Here is a 9,023-nt window from a genome sequence, read left to right as displayed (position 1 = left end):
TGAATGTATCTGAGAGTGGGAGGGTAAGGGGTTAAAAACAGGACACAGAAAACAGTAGAAGTAGAAAAGTGTGTGTGTGTGTGTGCAAGCAGGGATTTGGATTTGTTACTAAGCATTACCCACCTAGCATAATCCAGAGTAAAGACACCATCAGGTGGGTTCATAACAAAAGTAATCCCTGTGTGCTTTCAAACCCTTTTCATTGGAGAAGAGGGGAGAAGCGTGCTGGGTGAGAGCATCTTATAAAGCCTGCCGAGTAGAGAGAGAATACGGGATGAGAACTTCGCAAGAGAGACAACACAAAAAAAAGAACAAGCAAAGAGAGAGAGAGAGACAGAGAAAGAGGGAGAGAGAGAGAGAGAATAAAAGAGATGGCTGAGAGAGACAAAGTGACATAGCAGAAGAGGGATAGAAGAGAGGAGGAAGTGCATGACAGACAGGGAGAAAAAAGGGAGGAGAAAGAAAGACTGTTTGTTTATTGTTATATGTAAACATAGTTCCTTTGCTGTGCTTTGACAATACTGGAACATGTTGTGGTCTTGATAATAAAACACTTTTTGAATTTGAATTTTAGAGAGAAAGGGCAAAAGGGAGAGAGTGAGAAGGGAGAGAGAGAGAGAGAGAGAGAGAGAGAGAGAGAAACAAAGAGACAGCCGGTGGAGAGAACATCACAAAGGAACACAAAGGAGTGAGAGAGAGAAGGGAGGATCACTGAGACTACCACCACTGTACACTCAAAGCAGCCAGTGCTGAAGCTCTGTAATGTTTTTTGTGTGTGTGTGGGAGAGAGGGAGAGAGAGTGTGTGTGTGTGTGTGTGAGAGAGAGGGAGAGAGAGTGTGTGTGTGTGTGTGAGAAAGAGAGAGGGAGAGTGTGTGTGTGTGAGAGAGAGAGAGTGTGTGTGTGTGAGAGAGAGAGAGAGAGTGTGTGTGTGTGTGAGAGAGAGAGAGGGAGAGAGCGTGTGTGTGTGTGTGTGTGAGAGAGAGAGGGAGAGCGTGTGTGTGTGTGGCTCATTGAAATGCCCGGGACACTGACCTTAGGTGTCCCCAGCAGTGAAAGGCACTGGAGCTGTCCGCGGTGCTGAACTTAATTCAGACTGGGCTGCTGGCCTTGGTCCTGAAGACTGTGTGTGTGTGTGTGTGTTGACTGCATTACCACTGCGTATCTAATAGATTCATGTTAAATAGATAGATACATATGTCCAAATGTATGTGTACAATAATCATTGTTATTCTTTTCAGAGGGATATGTGTGCTTATTATTGGACTCAAACTATAACACTGTGGACTACAGAACATCCTCCCACAGAGGAAAGAAGAACAAGAGAAAACAGGGCGAGTCATACCCTTACAGTAATTACTGTAATATACAGCTAAGTCTTTTCTTTCTTTCTTCTGTGTGAGATCATTTGACACTGCACCTGGAAATCCTTTGTTGTTGTTGGTGTGTGTGTGTATGTGTGTGTGAGGGAGGAGGGGACCTTTAATGTTGTTTCAACAGGCCTGCTGAAGTAACTGTGTTGTTTGTGTGCGTGCTTCTGAGTTGTGTTTTGCAGTGTGTGTGTGTTTCTATATTGTGTTATCTGTGTACTTCTGTCTTTCTCAGTGTGTGCTTCTGTGTGTGTGTGTGTCAGCTGGGGAAACTGCGAGACAGAACCATGGGATCGAGGATAAAATGTTCTGGACTAAAAGGAGAAGAGGTACCAGACACGGCAGACCAGATAAACAGCGACAGAGAAAGAGAATTGAAATGGGTAAAAATAAGATGTACAGAGTGAATGAGACAGATTGAGAGAGAAAGAGAGAAAAGGTGAGACAGAGGGGAAGTGGGAGAGAAAACCAGTGAATTCAAATGACAAAAAACAACAACATACACATAGTGAGAATGAGAAAGACAGATAGAGAGAGAGGGAAAGATTTTCCCATGGGTTATGAAAACACTGTGTGGACTTCTTTTTTTGTCCTGTGGAGTCCTGTCTTAATAGAAATGTGAAAGAAAGAGAGAGAGAGAGATAGCTGTTTTACATACTGTATGCAAAATTGTCCAGAACACTTATGTTCTTGCATTCAACATTGTGTGTGTGTGTTAACAAAATATATTTGTCATGAAGTGTCAGCAAAATAATGGAACTAGTCTTTGCATTTTGGGTTGTGTCTCTCTCTCTATCCCTCCCTCTCTCTCTGTATGTGTGTGTGTGTTTTCAGTGTGATTGTCATGTTAGCAGTAACAAAACAGAGCTAGTCTTTCTGTGTGTGAAATAAGGACACAAAAGAGACCAAACAGTCCATGTTTTATTCTCTCTCGATTAAGCACCAGTGTCTTGTTCCAGAAAGTCAGAGGCACAAAGAAAATGTCTTAATTTGCCTCTTCCTCGTCGGGATGAAGTGGTACGAGAGGGACGTGGGAGTGAGTGTTGCTGTGGATTCAAACCTGAACACTAGTCCTCCCTGTCGTAGGCATCGACATGATGTCACTCTCCTCATCAATCACGTTTAAATTTGAGTAGAGTAGGTGAGTATGTAAAACGTAAATCAGGTTTCTAGGCCAAGTATACTTGCGTATAGAAGGAATTTGGTCTCTGCATTTATCCTATCCGTGAATTAGTGAACACACAGAGCACACAGTGATGTGAAGCACACAATGAGCACACAGTGAGGTGAAGCACACAATGAGCACACAGTGAGGTGAAGCACATAATGAGCACACAGTGATGTGAAGCACACAATGAGCACACAGTGAGGTGAAGCACATAATGAGCACACAGTGATGTGAAACACACAATGAGCACACAGTGAGGTGAAGCACACAATGAGCACACAGTGAGGTGAAGCACACACTAACCTGGAGCAGTGAGCTGCCTTGCTACAGCGGCGCTAGGGGTTAGGGTGCCTTGCTCAAGGGCACTTCAGCCATTCTCACTGGTACGGGGATGGAACCAGCAACCCTTTGGTTCCAAACCCAAAGCCCTAACCAGTAGGCTACGACTGCCCCATGTGCCATTGAGGCCCGAGTTGCCCCAAAGTGAGCAGGACTGAACAAACGCATCAAATATTTTACCTGTAGATTTGCACAGAAATCTGTTCCTCTAAAAATGGGTTTTGGGCACTATTGGGCAACCATTGATCAGTAAATATTCCACTGCAATCAAACATGACACATATTTACAGTGGTAACAATAAATAGGGGTTTGAAGGTTCGACCTTCCCCATGTAAGATAAAGGTTGTTAAAATCGTGAGCTCTATGCCCTGCTTTAATTATTTTCTTCTTTTGTCTGTCCCTCTTTTCCGCCATTTCTGTCTCTCTTGCACGCATTGACGATTTCATTGATCAGATGGAGGAGTTCATGAATAAAGCTGCAGTAAGCTGAGCACACAGTGCGTGTGTATGCTTCTGTGTAGATTCTGTCTTGCAGAGTGTGTATTTGTATGTATGTGAACATTGACTGAGAGAGTATAACTGACTGAGGGTGTGATTGAATGTAGATAAGAGTCTTTCCTGTGTGTGTGTTTGTGTGAGTATTTATGCGCACCAGATGAGCCTCTACTGGTCAGCAGCCAACCCCTGCTAATGTTGCAGTCTGTGAACAAAACAAATGAAGGCCCTTTTCTTCCCTGGGAATAATTTATGGGGCCGTGCTAATAGAACCGCTCTGTGTGTGTGTGCTAGAACTGTTACCCTGAGACATTTACAATGAGTGGGGGAAATGTGCTGATGGCACTGGGGCCTCAACAGACTCTAAGATGGTAATTTATGTGAATGTGTGTGAGGCTGCTGTGTGTGTGTGAGGCTGCTGTGTGTGTGTGTGTGTGTTCGAGACTGATGTGTGTATGTGTGTGAGGCTGATGTGTGTGTGTGTGTGTGTTCGAGACTGATATGTGTGTGTAAGGCTGCTGTGTGTGTGTGTGTGAGGCTGATGTGTGTGTGTTGCTCAATTTGTTTTCAATTGTCATCCTCTCCAGACCAGTGTGTGTTATGACAGCCACTGACTGTAGCTCTCTGTTGACATGAGGTGGATATGGGTGGCTGGACATGCTGTTATTAAAACAGGATGTTCCACTTCAAGTATGTGTGTGTGAGAGAGAGGGGGGGGGGGTCTGTCTGTGAATGTGCCTAGTGTCTGTGTGTAAATGTGTATGTGTCTGTGTGTATGTAATAAAGACAATGGACCACATAGGATATTCTTCTTCACCTGTGTGTGTGAGTGACCACAGTCTTTATAACTACACAAATATACTGGATGTTGCCCTTCACCTTGACCCGTGGCTCTGCTTCCCATACGGAGAGACTTAGATTGTAATCTCACAAATCATAACCCCCCACCCCTATCTCTGGCCCGTTATTTTCAGTGTCTTATTAGAAACTCCCTGTGTGAGGGTGTTTTTGTATGGTGCATGATATGGCTTATCTGCTTTAATTTAAAATATTTGTCAGCAGATTGTGTAAGAGCTTGTATAAAGCTTTGCTCCCAGTCACAGTCTGATACATTGCCTCAAATTGCCTTCTGTGTGATTTTAGAGGATGCATTCTGTTTTGCTCCAGTTAAGGAATTAGTTATTGTAATACTATAAACCAATTCCAATAGTGGGGATAGAACACAAACCAAAGGGGAATTGCTGGTGTCTGAGATTTAGTGCATTGACTTGAGCCATGCAGTCAGCCATCTCAGAGACATGATCTAAACGCCACACACACACTCACATGCACACACTTTCTCTCACTGTCCACCACACATAAATAACCTAGTTGCCACGGTAACCTCAGGGTCAGAGAGACCGAATGAAATAGAGGCAAAAAATGAAGTGAGAGCTGGACTAAGAAAGAAAGACAATAAGATCCTCAAGAGAGAAACTGAGGAACCGAGAGGAAGTGTGTGTGAAAAAGGGTGTGTGAACTGGCGTCACAGACACGGACACCAGTGGCGGATGCTGCTCTTTGAAACAGGAAGCTGTAATAAACTTGGTCAATTATTAAATTAACATTATTAAGGTACTATATTGTTCTTTGATGGCTAAAGTTATTCCAAAACCCAAATTACATTCTTAGAATTAGGAGAGCCTCAAGTCAGCCCTAGGGCTACGTAAGACCTACATAAGCCCTAGAGCCTGGCACCTTTGGGGGGTTCCTTGAGGAACTTATAGCAATGGTCCGGTGTAATTCTTAAAATTAGGAGAGCCTCAAGTCACCCTAGGGCTACTCCTTAGGGAGTTCTTCAAGGAACTCAAAGCAATGGTCTGGTGTACTCACAACCAGAGCTAGTGAGCGAAGTGGAGCGCAAGCGAGCGAGGAGTGGATGGAATTTTGCCGGCCGCTCTGTACCAATTTCGCTCAGATACCGCTCACACAACGAGTCTGAGGCATGACCAAATCGACCCAGAATTCATGTCTTCATAATGAAACCAAGACCATTACATTTCAAAGATATTGGCCATAGTAAGTTCGTTGGGGATGGAGTCGCTAAATATTTTAGAAAGGAAACTGAAAGTCATAGGGACTACAAGCGTACTATTCCTACCAAACAACTAGATACTAACAATGTAGAGCAAGAACAACCATGTGGTGACACTGTTCCAGTGAGTAAATATTCATTTTGGAATTTAAGAAGACACATTTCGCGGAAACATGAGTGTGCTATGGAGAGTAAAGAAAAAACGTGAACAATTTGAATATGCTTCATATCAAGTAAAACTTGGATGCCAAGGATGGATGCCAATTATTCCCAACCTGTATTATTTAGGCAATTAATCCCACTGATCACTGATTAGTTTTAGACTTGTGTGTTTTAGACTGTGTATTAGGGTGCATCAAAAAACACAATACTTGAATTTTGATATGCTGGGTGTTAGAGTTTGGGATGTAGAAACAACACATGCAAAATATTTTTCCAGTACATTATGATTTAGGGGTGCCACCGCACATCTGTTTTTGTTGGATAAAGTGGTTAACAGTGCTCAATGGTCGCCATGGAGATATGAGGTAAACAATACTACAGCTCAAGAAAACTGAGGTGATCTTTCTGTTTGAGGTGATCTTGATCTGTGTTGGATGTGTTATTACATAGTTGTTTCCCCGCCCCCTCTGCAAAGCTAATTGCGTGCCCACAGCTGAACCACAAGCGCAGTTGAATAGTGAACCAATTGTGACATTAAAAAGAAACAAACTTTAGTGATCATACATGATAATAAGATGTCAACGAGCAGCGACATACAAAGTAGGCTTAGTAGTTCTACTAATCTACTTAAAAATACTTGAACTATTTATTGCACAATGAAGAAAATTGATGCTCTGAATACTTATTCAGCTGTCTCTAAAAGTTTCTCTAATTCAACTGCGATTTTGATTACACCTGCTTTTAACAGGCGCAAGTTTTTCACAGCAAAACAGACATGCGCTGTTTTCATACATATGGCGGAATACCTAATCAATGCTATTAGCACTTGTCATCTCCTGTGTTTGCGCGATACTCCCACTTTCCCCTGACCCTCCTATGAATGCATATGCATGACACGGAAAAGCGCAAATAGCCATTTGCAGCTCCCGACAGGCAGTCTATGCTTTTTCCTCAGTGCGGCCTGTTTGTACATACCTCGCCATGCTTTTACGTGCACTTTGCGAATGAAATATGCCTGACATGGGCACAAACACATACATCTGGCCCTGTCTCTCCTTTTTCCATCCGCTTTCTCTGGGTGCGTCTTTCTTCTCTCCTTCGTATCCCTTATTATCTCTCTGTCTCTATTTATCTCTTTGGCTGTGGAGAACATGTGTGTGTGTGTGTGTCTGTGTGTCTTTGTGTGTGTGTGTGTGTCTGTTTCTGTGTGTGTGTGTGTCTGTGTCTTTGTGTGTATGTCTCTCTCTGTGTGTGTGTCTGTCTGTGTCTGTATGTGTGTGTGTGTGTGTGTGTGTCTTTGTGTGTGTGTCTGTGTGTCTTTGTGTGTATGTCTCTCTCTGTGTGTGTGTCTGTCTGTATGTGTGTGTGTGTGTGTGTGTGAGTTGAACATGACCGCAACCAACAGCCAAACCTTTGCCGCTGCAAACCCAAGCTAATCCCTGAATAGGACGGTTACTCTTGGGTGGCGGGTGGGGGAGACATATCTGGCCTGGAGGCGTGAAGTCAGGTGAGTACTTTTTCTATTAATTTCTTGTAATAATTTAGTATAGAGTTTACCTGCTCTATATGATAATTGTCACAAGATAACTTGTTTTATGCTTTTAAAGCCTGACTCTGGCTTAGGCCGAAACATCTGTGAAACGTCCGTGGCATTAATTAATAAATAAGCAATGAGAAAAAACTTGAGAGTTTGAGGTTTTTCTACTATAATTTGAAAGCCTGACTCTGAAGCTGCAGAGCAGCAGGAGGTGTGGGCGCCTGCATGGAGAAGGCTTCGGAAAAGGGCCGCTGTGAGTGACCCTTGCCGCAAAGTGACGGATTTAAGGTAGCGTGGCGCCGAGTACAAAAATAATCTTTTTTTTTTCTTTGCGTGTTGTTGTCTGTGTGTCTATTTACAACGAAAGACTGGAGAGAAAGAAGGACAGAAGGAGCAGTGGGGAGAGGAGGAGGAGCCACCGTCTCCTCAACCCGTAGCAGAGACCCGGCCCGTTGGTAAGCGGCCTGGCGTCCAGAATTTTATCATTTTATCACCATCTTGGAAGCAGCGTTGTCGATAGGGCTTCATGTGGTAAACATCACCACTGACATGGGGAGCCCCAATAGGGCAATGTGGAAGTCTTTTGGGGTGACCTATGCCAAGCCGTGGATAGTACATCCTGTGGAGCCACACCATCGCCTCTACTTCATGGCTGACGTGCCACATGTGGAAAATAACTTGAAGAGTGCCTTGGTCAATGGTCACGTCATCACCATATCACAAGATGTGGTGGACAAGGAGCTGCCGTCTAGTCAGGTGTCTGTTGGCCCTCTGAAAGATCTGGTGTCATACCAAGAGGGCATGGCCCTAAAGCTGGCACTCAAGTTGTCTAGAGACGTCCTGGAGCCTAGCCATTTTGAGAAAATGAAGGTCAGTTCAGCGATGCATGTCTTTATACTTATTTATCTATACTGAGATTTTTATACATATTTTTTAAATACTGATCATAGCTGCTATAGGGATTGCTGCCAGACAGAATTTGATTGTATCCTGTGTGCAATGACAATAAAGCTTCTTTTTAGCAAGTCAACAAGTGCTGCCCTGAGGTACATGGCGGCGGAGAAGCATATACCCGAGTCCTACCTTACCACTTCATGGTTTTTGGAGAAGGTGGACCACTGGTTAGTATAAATATATATACTTTTTTGATCCCGTGAGGGAAATTTGGTCTCTGCATTTAACCCAATCGGTGAATTAGTGAACACACAAACAGCACACAGTGAACACACAGTGAAGTGAAGCACACACTAATCCCGGCGCAGTGAGCTGCATGCTACAACGGCGGCGCTCGGGGAGCAGTGAGGGGTTAGGTGCCTTGCTCAAGGGCACTTCAGCCGCGGCCCACTGGTCGGGGCTCGAACCGGCAACCCTCCGGTTACAAGTCCAGAGTGCTAACCAGTGGGCCATGGCTGCCTCATGGTTTGACCTCATGTCTTTGCGCAACGCTGTTACTGCCCTAAGTCATTTCAAGATGGAGGAGTATGATAAGGCGTGGCCCTAGGTGGCTTTCCCAACCGCTGGCAGATGACTCGAGCACCGGACGTCAGGGGCCTGATATCACTGCACCCGCGCCGCTGCAGCCGGACACGCTGCGCTCACGAGCTACAGCAACCGATATTCGGCGTCCCTCCTACGCTGCCACCCGCAGAGCTGACCTCCACTGCTCCCTGGCCGCTTCACACCGTCGCGGCTGCGACACAGGTGCGAGCCCGCTGCTGGGTCATGCTATCCTTTCGAGCGGCTGTGTAACGTCGGTGCTTCCAGACTTTGTGCTACGGACTCTGGTACAGTGCATGCTGGGATGCGGAGGTGAACTTTGGGGTGTTTTATGTTGGTAAATGCCTTTATTTACTGTTTTAATGTGCTTGTTTTAGTGTAG

Source organism: Alosa sapidissima, chromosome 6 (assembly GCF_018492685.1).
Source record: "Alosa sapidissima isolate fAloSap1 chromosome 6, fAloSap1.pri, whole genome shotgun sequence".
Taxonomy (NCBI): Eukaryota; Metazoa; Chordata; class Actinopteri; order Clupeiformes; family Clupeidae; genus Alosa; species Alosa sapidissima.
Note: the sequence above shows the minus strand (reverse complement) of the source record.